The sequence below is a fragment of the Macrotis lagotis genome, chromosome 1 (assembly GCF_037893015.1).
Source record: "Macrotis lagotis isolate mMagLag1 chromosome 1, bilby.v1.9.chrom.fasta, whole genome shotgun sequence".
Lineage (NCBI taxonomy): Eukaryota > Metazoa > Chordata > Mammalia > Peramelemorphia > Peramelidae > Macrotis > Macrotis lagotis.
Window position 1 is genome coordinate 464277557 of NC_133658.1, and position 16291 is coordinate 464293847.

Sequence of the window (16291 nt, forward strand, 5' to 3'; positions counted from 1 at the left end):
TGGGTAATTTTTTTTACAGTTTATTTCAGTCATATCTACTCTTCATGGGTCCTTTTTTGGGGGTTTCTTGGCAGAGATGTTTAAGCGGTTTCTCCAACTTATTTTACAGATGGGAAAGCTGAGACAAACAGGATTAAAAGACTAGAGAGTGTCTGAGGCCAGATTTAAATTCAAGAAAATCATTCTTCCTCCAGACCCAGCATTCTATTTACTGTGCTACCTGGCTATCCACTTTGTACAGTACTCAAATTTGAAATTTCTTGAGTACCTGTCACTCAAGATGTCTTGAGCATCTTGAACATCATCCATCACTGACTGATCTTATCTCTACAAATCACCCCAAATTATCAAAAGCTATCCCATGAACTTGTTAACTTTACTAATTCAATTATTTTTTTCAAGCAATAAGCTTACTTTGCCAGCATACAAATGATATTTGGCCAATCTCCTATATTTTTACAAGGTATTAGTAATTCTCTGTATGTTTTATAGTGGTCAACTATTATTTAAAAATTAATTTGTTCCTACTCTGTTTCAGTCTTATGTCTTAAGTTCTCATTCTCTCCTTCCTGCTGAAGTTCACTTTGTCTACAAGCTTTAAATAGCACTTTCAAAGGTAATTCTAGATTTCTGTGATGGTTTTCTTGTGTGCCCTTTAAATCAACCTAGTGTATCAAGGCTATCTCTGCTTTGGACACTTGTACTTTCCTCTGTGGTTCATGTTAGCTCCTGGTACAAGATGAGGTAATTACTTGGCCAATAGGGCAGCAATTTGTAAGGTATTCCAGATCTTTTTTTTTTTTGTTATTGTTGTCATTTCCTGCCCCATCACCATCGAAATCTATATTCTTCATGGAATAACAAAAGTTAGTCTCCAGGGTCAGTGCCTGGGTTATATTAAATCACTGTTTCCTAACAAACCTATCTTTGCAATGTTCAGTGGAGATGCAAGAAGTAAGAGAAGGAAGCTGACCACATGGTACCTATTATTTTGTTTAAGAAATGAATATTGTTTCCTTTATGATAAACTAAGGAGTTTGTGGGACTCAAAAGCTCATAGAAATATTTTTATGATTTGATATTTTTCTTTTACTTCCTGCTTGAGCCTCTTTGTAATAATCAGTGAGAATGCAAAGCATGTATTCTTACAGCCCAGAAAATTCATCCCTAGACTGATTCTTTGGAGAAAAAGATAAGTGTAGTGTTAGGTACATCTCTTTGCATATAGGTGACCAAAGGAAAGCAAAGCAGGGTCTTAATGTCAGTCAATATTTTGACTCTTTGATCTTAGCACCGCCACCCCCTTCCTTTTTATATAGAGTAGATATTCTCTTCTAGAGACTGGGAAAGTTTTCTTCTACACATGGCCTTGCCCTTATAAACCCTCTTTATTTTAATGCTTCTTCTTGATTGACAGTATTCTTTCAAGCGCCTCTTGTGTCTGAAAAGTTTCTTTCTTCTCTCAAAATTCTATTGTATTTGGTTGACTGGTCTTCTTCCTTGTAGACTGGATAAGCCTTGAATGATTTTTTTTCTATGATTCCCTTCCTCCTTCATCAGGTACATTATAGACTTTTTCTCTAACCAAAGTTATCTAAGCAATGTGTGGCATAATGTAGTTGTTTTGTTAAATGACTTAATGCTGTTGAATCAATAAATGAGTAGACTTTAAAAAACACATGATACACTTTGCAATTTATTTTATTTTTATGGGAATTTCACCTTTTCATGTAAGAATGTACATCTTAGGAATATAAGAAACTTTAAGGGAAGAGATTAATTTTTAATATTCCTTTACTTTACTATAATCTCTTGACACTAGATGCTTAGTACATGTATTATAAAGAATAGAAGAGTGGGGTTGGAGTCAGAGAAATCTGAATTTGAATTCTTTCTCAGACAATTGTTAGCTGTGAGACTGAGTCCCATATAATATTTCAGCTTCAATTTCCTTACCTAAAAATTGGGATAATAGCACATACCTCCCAGGGTGATATGAGTACTAAATGAGAAAATCTATACAAAAAATTTTGTAAACTTTAAAGCACTATATTAAAGCCATAAAAGTGAATGAATTGAACTGAAATGAATCATATTGATGAGAACAAAAATGTTTCCTTCCATCCATAAGTTTGTCTCAGAAAGATAATGTTGATTCATTCAGACATAAAATGGATTGGGTTTGCATGATCATAACTGGACCTTTGAAAAAAATTAAGCGTTCCCAATTCATCAAAGCTCTTCTATAAAATGGGGGAGGGGGAGTTGGAGAATGTGACCTTTCCAATTCTAAATCTTTGATACATTGAGCCTAAAAATACTGGGATACTGTTAAAAATAGGAGTATCTCTTAAATTCCCCCTATCTCCCAGGCAGCTTTACAGACCTTCCATAGGGGATTGGTCATATAATTTTTTTTTTAATTTTTAGCAATTCATTTCATTTTATTTTAGAATTTAGTCCATTTTAGTCTCTCGACAATTGTATCCCATTCTCCTCTATTCCATTGAACTTATATTGTATTTTCATTATCTAAGGTCTTAAACTTCTTGTGACCTCTCTTATATTACTGAATTGCCATTTAAAATTTTAATAATTTATTATAGAAATATTTCTTTTTTCTCAAATATATTGTAGCTCTGTGATGAAGATACCTGTGTTCATACTTTCTGTAGCTGTAGTAATAATAATAATAATAATAAATAGCAGCAGCAGCATCTTTGAAGTTTGTAAAGTATCTTTCCTATATTATTTTAATAGATATTCACAATAACTCTATGGGGTAGGTGCCTACTTCTGTCCCTATTTTGCAGAATAAAAGACTGCAGAAGAGAGATTAAGTGATTTGCCCATGGTCATAAAGCAATATAAATATTTGCATCTGAATTTGAATTCAGGTCTTCTTAATGCCCACATTCAGCATTCTGTCTGCCATGTTATCTAGATGACTGTACTAGGTTCTCAATTAAACATTTGACAAGTGAATGAATAAATACATCCTGGCAAAGTAAACAGCACTACAGAAAATAAACATGAATTCATTAAATAATTGTTCAATGTATTAATGCTGGTCTCCAAAATATTGATACATTTTTGAAAAAATACATATTTCGAAAGTAACTGAAGAGATTGAAGAGCGATACAACTTTAGAGGATGTGATTGGAAAAGAAAGAATTCTCATCTCTCTCTCTTTTTGTCTCCCTATTGTAGCAGAGAAACTATTTTAATTATTAAATCAACAATTATTTATTAAAATTTATGCACATATTACTGTGCTAAGCACTAGATATACATGAATAAAGAAAGAAAAAATTCCTACTCACAAGAATCTTACATTCTAATGGGGAATAAAACAAGTATATATAAATATAAATATATACAGCATAAATACAAATAGACAAGGTAAATAAATATAAAAATATAAATTGTCTAAAATAACACTAGTGCATAAAAGGTTGCACTTATGTATATATATATATATATATATACATATATATGTTTAATTAATTAACAATTCTTTGCTAAGCACATACTATGAATTTAGCTTTATACATAGTGCTAGCTAGTGGGAATAGGAAAATAAGTCCTTTATGTAAAGTTGTTTATTTTCAATTGAACATACTAAATACTTTTTAAAAAACCCTTACTAAGTAATTGATAAATGATGAATCATTTTGGTTAGGGGTTGGGGGGAAATCATCCAAAAAGATTAATTTTCATGCAAAGAAGCCTAATTGATTTGCTTTCCAATAAATAACCAGTCACATACAGTTTAAAGAACTAAATGAATCTGAAAATATAGGATTAAATATCTTTGAAATTCTTTTGCCCTATTGATAGATAAGACCCTGCTGAACTATACAGTATTTATTCACTGTTGCCTATAAAAAGAAAACATATTCAGAACCTTTAAACAATATTTTTTTCTCCCAACATCACTCTCATGAATTCCTTCCCTTTATGTAGTATGTCCAGTACATACATGCCTTTCTCAACTGAAAAACTCTTAACATCTGGGTTTGTCACAAGGTAGAAATCAAAGATTGAGTTGGCCATGTTGAGAAATCGAATACAATTTTTGCTTACTATAATGAATACATTTGCAGATTAGGTCCATTATGAAGTAACAACATTTCTGCCAACTTCCACAGCTGTTGTTGGCAAAGAAGGTTAAGTTCTGCCCTCTGGGAAAAATCATGAGTTTGCCCCAGGTGGAATTTTGCCATTTTTATATTGGAAACAGCTTTCAACAGAATGGCATTTTTCCTGATGTTGAAAAATGCTTTTCAATTTCACTAAAAATGAAAATAAAATAAAAGATCAAGTCAAGCAATGCATTTTTTTCCAGTTCATGGTCCAGGAAAATGGAGTTTGCTGCTTTTCCATTCCGGGTGATAAGAATATGTACATATAAGTGAGTGTATAGATAGATATATAGACATTTGTATATCTGTATGTGTATATATTAATAAGTTATGTATGTGTTACAGTAATGCCATGTCTTTCAAGTTGATTGAGGCAGTGAAGTTTTAAGTTCTTCAGTACTTAAATCTGTGATCTGCATCTATGATCTCATCAATGTAGTTATTCTGTCCAAGAATACAGACAGTAATCCAAGCATGCCTTAGTAATCTGTGAAATCTGTGGGCATATCGTCCTATAAATCCTCCACAGAGTATCTACCTAAATGTCCAAATGTCTTTTTACATTTCAAGGGTATGAATACAGCACTCTGACTGTGCATCTGGTATCCATTTCTCTTGCTACATGACAAAACTATGCTCCTTTTCTGATCATACATTTCCTGGATAATATCCCTCACACCATTTCTTATGTTTAGGTCATTGATGTAAATGTGCTGTGGACTACTTATACTCTCCATGTGTCTCTACGTTGCCTTTGCATTGCTTACAAATTTTATTCCTCAGAGATTGTAGTGTTCTATGATTTGCAACCATTCAACAAGAAAACATTAGTATTTAAAAGATGGGGAGCAACTTGAGAGAAGTAAAAGTACTGCTATTTCCCAGATGCAATCTAACCCCTCTCTTTTTCTCCTGAATAATTCTGGTCTCATTTTATTACTCATCTGTGGGAGCAGTGTAATACACGTGGTCTAATGGGATAAATCAAGGAGTTACTCTATATGCATTTTTACATCTTTCTTGGGGTTTTTTACATGTGTTACTAAGTTGCTTTCTTTTTAAGTAATTAAGTATCTCAGTGAGAAGGCATTGAAATGGGCTCTGCAGGCATTATTTTAGTTGAATATTATTATTATAATTACGGCATTACTCTTCAAGCATTATTAATATTGAGGCAAGTAGGTGACAGAGTAGATCAAGCACTGGGAATCAGGAAGACTAAGTTCAAATATGATTTCAGATACGTCCTAAATATGCAGTCCTGAGCAGGTCATTTAATGCTTATCTGCTTTAATTTCCTCGACTGCAAAATAGGAATAGTCTACTGCACAAGGTTATTGTGTGGATCACATGAGTTAATCTTTAAAAATGTACTTAGCACAATACTTAATACATAACAAATGTGTAAAACTTTATAAATGCCCATTTTCTTACTCCCCTCTCCCTCTATTTAGAGTAGCATTAAGAAGTCTATGAGGTGACTATACATTTTTATACACACACACACACACACACACACACACACACACACACATACACAAACAGATACATACACACACATATACATATAAAGTGAAATACATTTTTTGGTAACCTCTTGCTTTAACATTTTCTACAATTATTTAAAAATATTTTCCGAAATGAGTTCCATATTTTCCAAACTTTCACCAGACCACCAGAGCAGTTCATGGCAGAAAAAAAAGTTCCTAATTCCTCTCGTATATGGAGTGTCTCTTCCATTTGGACTTTGTTCAAGAAATCTTCAATGATACAAGTGAATCTCTTGTCTAAATATGCATCTTGGAGTTTTAAGACTCACTTCATGCTAATAATCAGAGGGCCATCAAATCAGAGGATCATTTCCCTGATCACATTTCTCATAGTCCTGCATCTAGAAAATATCTTAGAGGCCACATCACCTACCTACCTTATTTATATGTAAGGAAAACTGAAATCCAGAAAAATTCAATGACACATCTAAAGACACAGTATTTGTCTGGTGGTATTATAATGTATTATTACAATGAATTACAAAATTATTGCATTTCTTATAGAATAAAAAACAAAATTATAGCCTTAGCCCATTCAAAATTAATATCATTGATCCTCTCAAACACAAGCACTCTGTCTGAATTGGTTTCTTAAATGTGGTTTATTTCTCTTTCTTTTGGCAGATATAGATTTGCAAGGAGGAATAGGATAAATTTAGCTCATTTACTGTCCATCACAAGTGTTTCTATATGTACTGCTAGCAGATGTGGAGCATTTGTTACATGAGTTTTCATAAAGTATAAATCTGTTCTGACTAAGATACACCTTGTCTTAGCTGTTTCAAACTAGAACTTTTTAAAAAGAAACTTCCTTTTTTTCCCCAATTCTGCATCTGATATTAGAGAAATAACTTTTTAAATTGTCAAACTGTTATTGATTTGATCTCATATTCAAGTAAATAGCTTATCCCCTATTTTATATTTTGGAATGCTTGGTACATTTCTTTGACTTAAACCTTGATACAGAACACTTTATGTAGCAAGTAAGGTGAAGAATTAATATCTATAGAGAATAGCCCTGATATATGTAAATATAATATCTGGCTGCTTTACATTCATATGTATGTTTAGTTTGGCAAAGCATCAAATCTATATAAAGCATCAAAGGTCAAATTGTCAGAAACTAAAAGAGATGACATTCACATTCTTTAAAGCTAACAAGGTTGCAGTCAATCAAATAGGAATACAAATTGAAACAAAGCCTTAAGAACTAAGTCCAAATCACACAGGTACTAAGAGATTCAATCAGAATTCAGAGATCTTGGGACTCCACATCATGCATAATTTTCAGTGTACCACCCTGCTTCTCATAGAATTTTCTGAAGAAATATTACATTGCCTTAATATATTTGGGAGATAATGCTCATCAGAAAGGCATATATTGGGAGGCAGTGCAAGTCAATAGAAAGAGCTGAACCCTAGCTTTTCCACTTAATACTTGTGCAGCCTTATATATTTACTAAGTAAAACTTTGTGACTGGAATATTGGTTATTGTTCTTTGTGCTCTGAAAGGATGAAAATGACATCACTATGTTGTTGTCAGGGTACGGTGTCTTTGACCATGACTTACCACAGGTCAGGCACAAATAGGTCACACGAACATTTGGAGTGGAGGGAGATATATCTAAATTTTTACATCATGTTTCTTTTGAGCTAATAAAATTCTCATTTGCTTATAGAGAACAGCAGTTTCATAGATATGGACAAGTCATGGTGGACAATCATTTGCCAATATCTCCCATGTCATTGTATTTGATCTCAAAGTTCTTCAGAGAGGCCTTCTGAGCATCCTTGAACTGCTTCTTCTGACCTCCATGTGAGTGTTTGCCTTGTTCTCCATAAAACAGTCATTTAGGCAAATGGTGATTGGAATTTGAAAAATGTGGTCAGTCCATCAAAGTTGCACTCTTTGCAATAAAGTTTGAATACTTGATAATTTAGTTCAAGAAAGGACCTCATTGTCTAGTACCCTGTCTTTCCAGGTGATCTTCAGATCTTCCAAAGATAATTCAAATAGAAACAATTCAGTTTCTTGCCAAGACACTCTTACTGTCAAATTTCACAGGTAACAACAATGAAATCAGCACAATAGTTCTGTAGACAATCATTTTGGTAGGCAATCTAATATATATCTCAATATTTGGAGCCTCCCAAATACTAAGCTAGCTCTGGCAATGCATGTATCAGCCTCATCATCTATGCATGAAAGTTTACTGGCAAAGTAAGTGAAATTGTCTACAGCATTTAATATTACTCCATGTACTTGGGGCAGATAGGTTGCATAGTGAAGAGAGCACTGGCCTTGAAGTCAGAAGGCTGGGAGTTTGAATTCAGCATCAAACACCTGTCAGCTATGTGACCTTGGACAAGTCACTTAACTTTGATTGACTTGCATCCAGGGCCAGTTGTCCTGATTCATATCTGGTCATGGGTTCTGGAGGAGAAAGTGAGGCTGGTGACCAAGCACAGAAACCCCTCATGCTTTTCATGGCATCATTTCCCCTGTTGTCATGGTCTTCAAGAATGAAGGACAAACATCATCATCAACCTTATGTGCTATATTTAAATGGATGATATTGTGCTGACTAGTGGGAACTTTTGTTTTCTTGCTATTAATTATTAGGCTCAAATTAGCACAAGTAGCAAAGAACCACTTCCTATTTTGCTGAATTTAGTATTAAGGCACAGTCATCTATGAACAAAAAAAAAATCATGCAAGAATTCTTCCTCCACTTTACTCTTGGGTTAAGTAGTTTTCTCCATTTAATCTTTTCAAGTTGAATAGTTTACCCTCAGTTCAGTAGCTAACCTTGATGCTGTTTCATCCTCAACTGAAAGTGTCTAACAATATTGCTGCAAACATCATGCTAAAATGCATGGGAGCAAGTACACAGCTTTGCTTCACTACAACAGTGACTGGGAAAGAGAGAGAGCTATTATTCATTATTATCAAATTCATGCAAGAAAGTCATCATGAAACTGGAACACAATACTGAAGAACTTCTACAGGCAAGCAAATTTTGACATAATTTCATCAAGTCCTCACAATGAATTATCAAAAGTCTTGGTCAGATTGGCAAACATTGTGTATAGACCTCAGATCTGCTACTGGCATGTCTCCTGGAGATTTTGGACAACAAATACCATATTGGAATATTATCAATATATCATCTAATTGGGCAGCTAGGTGGCATGATGGATAGAGCACCAGCACTGGAGTCAGGAGGGCCTAAGTTCAAATCCAGTTACAGACACTTAATAATTACCTAGCTGTGTGACCTTCAGCAAGTCACTTAATCCCATTGCCTTAAATTAAACATCTATATCTACATCTATATCTATCTATCTATGTATATATAGATATATATATATAGAGAGAGAGAGAGAGAGAAAATATATATATATATGTATATATGTATATATATATATATATATATATAGAGAGAGAGAGAGAGAGAGAGAGAGAGAGAGAGAGAGAGATAATCTAATTATATAGTGGTAGTGATTTTGATATTCAAATTTCTGTTTGGTAAATGAGAGAATGGCAACCAGGCATTTCTTCCTATTTACTCTTGATTTAGCATCAAGGAATATATTTGACTAATTTACCAGGATTGCCTCAATAAGAGTATTCTACAAGTGTGAACAATTTCAAGCCATGTTTATTTATTGAGACACTAAGGCTATAAAGAAACCGCTGGGACTTTTTGCTGTTAATGTATTATAAGAGAAGGGATATGGAACAGATAGATATTTGTATGTGATGGACATGTGTCAGAATCAAAAAGGCCTAGGCTTTTTTTTAAAATTTACAATCAGTTTTAGGTAATGGCTAGTTTCTATTGACTCCCTAGCTGAGAAAAATGGCCCATAATATGCATTCAAAGAGTTGTAGCTCTTTGTCAGAGAGATCAATCTTGTCCCAGCAGATTTATCAAACTTCCATTAGGATTTAAATATTGTACTGGGGATAAAAGGACAAAAGTGATAGTCTTTGCCATCAAGGAATTTAGAATCCACTGGGGGACATAATATATGCACAGAGAGATAATATAATTTGGGAAGAAAGAAATAATTAGCAATTGGGAGACTATAAAAGCCACGTGTTGGTTGGATTGAAATTTGAAAGAAAACAAGATAAAGAAGCAAAATGCCAATTTGGCTAAACTACAGTATATTTAATATGAATGATGATTAAGAAGTCTTTTTTAAAAGATTTCATTTATTTTTCATTTATACATTACTAAAATATTCTTGTTTAAGAATAAACATACCGCCTCCCCCACAAAAATATAAAACTTCATGAGAAATAAAGTAAAAGAAAGAGAAAAAAATGTGTTTCTGTCTGTGTTCTGGTACCATCCCTTCTGTCTTGGGTGGATCACGCTCTTTATCATAAGTCTATCACAGAAGTTACTTCCATATTTTTCCACAGTTGCTGCTGATAATTGTAATTCCATCCATTCATTCCTCCCCACTACCCTCTATTATATTTTCTATCTTCTTTCACTCTATCTATCTTCACAAATGTGCTGTGGGGCAGCTGAGTGGCGCAATGGAGAGAGCACTGTCCCTGGGGTCAAGAAGCCCCAAGACTATATCCCACCCAGAGATCCAGCAACCACCCAGCCCATGGTCCCAGACAGGCCATCCAATCCCACCACATTGCAAAAAGTAAAAAAGAAAATTTGTTATGTCTGACTATCCTCTCCTATGGTCTACCCTCTCCTCTATCACCCACATCCCCCCTTCCCCCTGTCCCCCTTCTCTTCTTTTTTATCTAGATGTCTATACCCTATTAAGTGTGTATTCTGTTTCCTCTCTGAGCCATATCTGATGAGAATGAAGGTTCCCTCATTCCCCCTTGCCTTCCCCTACTTCCATACCATTGTAATATCTATATGAAATATCTTTTATATGAAATATCTTAGCCTATTCTACTGCTCTTTTCTCTTACTCCCAGTACATTTCCCTTTCACTCATTGACTCCATTCTTGTATAGTATATCTTCAAATTCAGAACTCTCCTGTGTTTCATCTATAAAAGTACCTTCTACCTGTTCTATTAAATGAGAAGGTTCATATGAGTATTATAAGTATCATATTTCAATGCAGGAATACATGTAGTTCATCATCATTAAGTCCCTCATAATTTACCTTTCTCCTCCACTCTCTATGCTTCACCTGAGGTCTGTACTTGAAGGTCAAATTTTCTGTTTACCTCTGGCCATTTCAAGAGGAACATTTAAAATTCCCCTGTTTCATTGAAAGTCCATCTTTTTCCCTGGAAGAGGACATTCAGTTTTTCTCGGTAGTTGACCCTCAGGTGCATTTCAAGTTCTTTTGCCTTCTGGAATATGATATTCCAAGCCTTATGAGCCCTTAAGGTAGCTGCTGCTAAGTCCTGTATGATCCTGATTGCAACTCCACGATATTTGAATTGTGTCCTTCTAATTGCTTGTAATATTTTCTCTTTGACTTGGGAGTTCTGAAACTTGTCTATAATATTACTATGGGGTTTTTTTGGAGGGGGATCTCTTTCAGTAGGAAATCGGTTGATTCACTCAATTTCTATTTTGCCCTCTGCTTCTAGGATATCAGGGCAATTTTCCTGTTGGAATTCTTTAAAAATGATGTCAAGTTTCTTTTCCTGATCTTGACTTTCAGGCAGCTTAATAACTTTTAAATTATCTTTCCTGAATCTATTTTCCATATCAGTGGTATTTTTCAATGAGATATTTCATGTTTTCTTCTAATTTTTCATTATTTTGGTGTTGAAGTATTATGTCTTGATTTCTCACAAACTCATCAGCTTCCTTTAGTCCCTTTCTACAACTGAAGGATTTGTTTTCCTCACAGAGCTTTCTTATTTCCTTTTCCATCTGGCCAATTCTACTTTTTAAAGCATTCTTCTCCTCAGTAACTTTCTGAACTATTTTATCCATTTGACCTAAGCTGGCTTTTGATATGTTATTTTCTTCAGCATTTATTTGGATCTCCTGAACTAAGATGCTGGCTTCATTTTCATGTTTTTACTGCATCTCTCTCATTTCTTTTTCCAAATTTTCTTCTATCTCCCTTACTTGGTTTTCAAAATCTGTTTTGCTGTCATAGCCTGAGCTCAACTTCTATATTTCTTGGAGTCTTTAGATGCAGAAGCTTGGACTTTCTCATCTTCAGATTACATATTTTGGTCCTCCAGGGGAACAAAGTAATTGTCTATGGTCAGTTTCCTTTTTTTCTGTTTACTCCTTTCCCCAGCATGTTCTTGGTTTGGGGGTGTTTCCTGAGCTTTTGAGTATTATTGGAATACCCCCCCAAATGTACCTCAGTGTGTGAGACTCTGATTGCTCTCCTGGTCTGTGAATGACCACAAGTTCACTCTGCTGCCACGGGGCTGTGGGGTGGGGGGGGGGGGGTGTCCCCTGCTCTATGGGTGGTCTGGACTTTGACCAGGATCTAAATGTGATCACAGCCCCAGAGTCCTGTTCCTAGGACAGAGGATAGACCTTGGCAGTCTCCCTTCACTCCCTTAGCTTTGGTGGACTGAGCATTCAGGGAGCAGCATCCTGGAGGCTCTTGCTGGAGAACTCCACAGCCAGCTTCCATTTCCTAAATCTGGGCTATGCTGACTGCAGGGACTTCACTGAGGGCCTAGGCTTTGTGCTAGCTCTAGCACAGGTCTCCCTGCTGATCTTCCAAGTTCTGCTTGGTGCTCCCTGTGGTGCAAGTCAGGAAACTGCTTCTGCAGATAGGAGCAGCAGCTCCTAGGTGCCCTGGGGCTGTTCCTGAAAGGCTGAAGTTCCTTTCCTCTGCCAACCCCATAAAACAGAATTTTTCCACTATTTTCCAGGTTACCTTGGGCTAGAAAATTGCCTCATGGGATCTTTCTCTGGGTTCTTTCTCTAGAGAATTTACTTAGAGTAATAATTTTAAAGTTTTTGAAATATTTTGGAGAGAGCACCTAAGAGAGGTTCTTCTCCTGCTGCCATCTAGGCTCTGACCCCCCCATTAATAAGTCTTAAAAGATAAGTCAGAATCAGATTATGAATAATATACAGAGAATATTAGTACTACAATAGAAAAGCAGGACTTGACAGGGTCTGATCCATGGTGACAAGCATGGCAACCAATGAAGACTATAATAAGTACAATCAGGAGAAATATTCACTTGACTTAGAATAATGTAAATCAAATTGAATTGGTAAGCACCTGATAAAAATGCTTTTATGACTAATTAAAGTAGGTGTGTATTCAACAATAGAATTCTGACTTTAGAATCATCAAGACTGACTTCTAGAACATTTTTATAGTGTCCTCAGTACCCTAGATGATTCTTTAAGTCTATAAATTGCAAAGCAAATTCCAGTCTAGATTGATAGGAAGAACTTCCTTCAGGAAGTTTCCTATAGGTTAAATACTTCCCATTTAAAATAAAACAGTACAAACATTCTGTCCATTAGACTACAATTTTCTCTATTTCAAGTCACATAAAATTTTTCTAATTGACAATTTTCCAAGTTTCATAAACAACACGTGTCTATATTTTAAAAATCTCTTATTATTTAAAAAAAGAACAAAGAAACCAAAAAATACATAAAAGGTTGACCATTATGAGATTCAGATGTTATAAGGGTATGAAGGATACTTTGAATAGTTATTAAATGCAAGTATTCATACACAGCATGGCAAAGTAGAAAAAATGCTTAATTTGAAACAAAAGGTCATAGGCTCAGGTTCTATCTTTGGTATTTAGTGTCATAATCTTTTGGTGCTTCAGTTACCTTAATTACAAAATAAAAGATTTAAACTAGAGGAACTCTAAATATGTCATTTCATGATTTTTGTTTCAATATATAGAGAGACATTTTATACATATACATACATAACACATGCAAAACCATCTCTTAAAACTTTGAGTATATGAAAAATAAGAAGAAATTACCCTTAAAATTTACCAAAATTTATTTCTATTCTCCACAGAAAGGATAAATACTTTGACATAATCCTTTATATAAGATCTCTTATGTAAAAATCTCTTAATGTGTTTTAAATGTTATCTCTAGAAGATCTTTTTTCAAGACTTAGTAATTTTCATTTTTTCAGGTTTCCTTTGATTTTTCCTTAGATTTTTCTCTCTCAAATCAATTTTCTCATTCTCTTCAGAACTTTATCTAAGTCTTCTGCAATCTGTGAATATTTAGAGCTTTATGAACAACCCAATTTTCTTCAAAGTATATAACTAATGTTGAATATAGAAGAATTTATTTCCTTCTAAACTTTAGTTGAACTTTCTTATTTCTCTCCTTGGCATTGCAACTACTCTTTTATGCTATGAAAGTTGTGCAGAAATATAGTCCAGAAATAGATTATTTTATTGAATAGCCAATGACCTAGCCCCACCTCTACCTTCTTTCTCTAGGGAGTGGCAGTGGGCCAATTAGCATTGAGTTTCCATGTCTTATCACTGGAACACAACCTTAAAGCAGTGGATAAGGCCAGGAGTATGCTGGAAACTGTTTCACAACTGGATATCCAAAAGGGAAAATGTACAAACAATACTCTTTCAAATTTAATTTACATTAATAACATTTCATTCATTATTTTAAGTATAAACAGTCAACTAAATAATAAAACCAAGACCTGATTTTTAAAATTTCAAATTTCTATGTCATAAATCCTCATCCGGAAATTTTACCAATTAATTTTTACAAGCTGGTATCAAAACATCTCTGAAGCATTGTAGTCAGATTGGTATCTAGTGACAAAACCCAATTTTATCTCTCTGAATGATCAAAGATGGTAGTGCTCAAAAAATTCTCTCTCCCTCACTGTCTCTCTCTCTGTCTCTCTCTCTCTGTCTCTCTCTCTCTGTCTCTCTCTGTCTCTCTCTCTCTCTCTCTCTCTCTCTCTCTCACACACACACACACACACACACACACAAAGTGTTTCTTTCTCTGTCTCTGTCTCTCTTTTATCTCCTTTCTTTTTCTCACTATTTAAATGCCTTCTATAAGAATGTTCAGATCTATGTCAGAAATTGCTCAGAGCTTTTCTACTTAGTCCCTGGGAAACTTATGAGACAATGTCTGAAAAGCCAGACTCTCCTTACTAAAGGAAAGGGCCAATGTTTTGAGAAAGGAGTCATACCTGAGGGCAGAATAGATCTAAAGCTTGTCACCTATACCTAGGCCAGGTGTTGGTATCTGCTCAGCAGACTCATCAGTTGTTCAGTCAAAGGCTGAGGCAGAAAAAACTAAGGAGATCAATAGCCATGAAAGTAAGAGGAGCCATAAGCTATGCCTGAGTAGAGCCTGGTTTTGCCAAAATTGTCAAATTAGACAGAACAAAGATCATGATTCTTCCTTTCCCCCCTTCCTTCTCCCTACATGAGAGAGAGCATGTTTTTGTTCATTACAAAAATGTATCTACATTTTTTTAAAGTTCATCTTTATTTTTGTTCACCTGGGTATTATTGGAAAGCCTTGGTTAACTAATAAATGACTGATCTGTTTCCTTTTCTTTGCTCTAAGGCAGCTGAGGAAGAATAGGTAATGAAGGACTGATAGACCAAAATACATGGAGACAAAAGGAGACAGAGAAACAAAGTGAAATTTTATTACCTTACCTAAAAAGGGGGAGGGATGTGTTCATTAAAAAAGGAATATTGATTCATTATGCATGTATGTATATATGATATAATATATATAATTCATACAAATATGTATATATATGTATATATATATACATGTATGTTTGTATAATTTCCCAGATCAGAGAGAGAAAATCTTAGATATTGATTGCTTTCTAAAAAAGAAGTTTAATAGCTAACATGGGAAGTGGGACAGTCACACTTTTAATCTTCACTTTATTTCTTACTGTTATTCAGAAAACCAAGTCAAATTCAAAGAATGGTGTCAAGGGACTTGACTAGAGATAAAGGGGGAGAATTTGGGATAGACAAGTACTATCAAGATGAGAACAGGGGTTCCTAGAAAAATGACTATACATTGGTATTTGCAAATAGTTGACAAATATTTACAGAATGATAACTCTGAAAATAATACCAGTTTAAGCACTATTATTGTTTGCTGAGGAGAGAGAGAAATTCTACAAACAATTTGATCAGATTTTTCCAAATTGAATAAGTCTTCTTTAATAAGTGGTGATTTTTAGCTCCAAAAGCAAAAATATTTGAAAATAAGATGTACGATAAAATTTAATGAGTCAATAAAATAGCATTTATCTTCTAGAGAACACAAAATAAGACAAAAATAGTCTTTGAACTCAAAGAGTTCACATTCTAATTGGGGAGAAAACATGAAAAGGATTATGTAAATACAAGATATATAGAGTATAATTGGAAGTTAAAATGGGAGTGAAGGCATAAGCAGAAGCTCAAAACTACTGCTTTCAAGAGACAGAATTTTGAGCAGGTCCGCAAGAAAGCCAGAGAATATAGGAGGCAGAGAATTCTAGGAATGGGCACAGCCAGGGAAAATGTATAGAACTGGAAGATGAAATCTTATGTGCAAATAAGAGCATAAAAGGCAGTGTTACCAGATCAGATCATAAAAGGTTGAGAGCTGGATAAA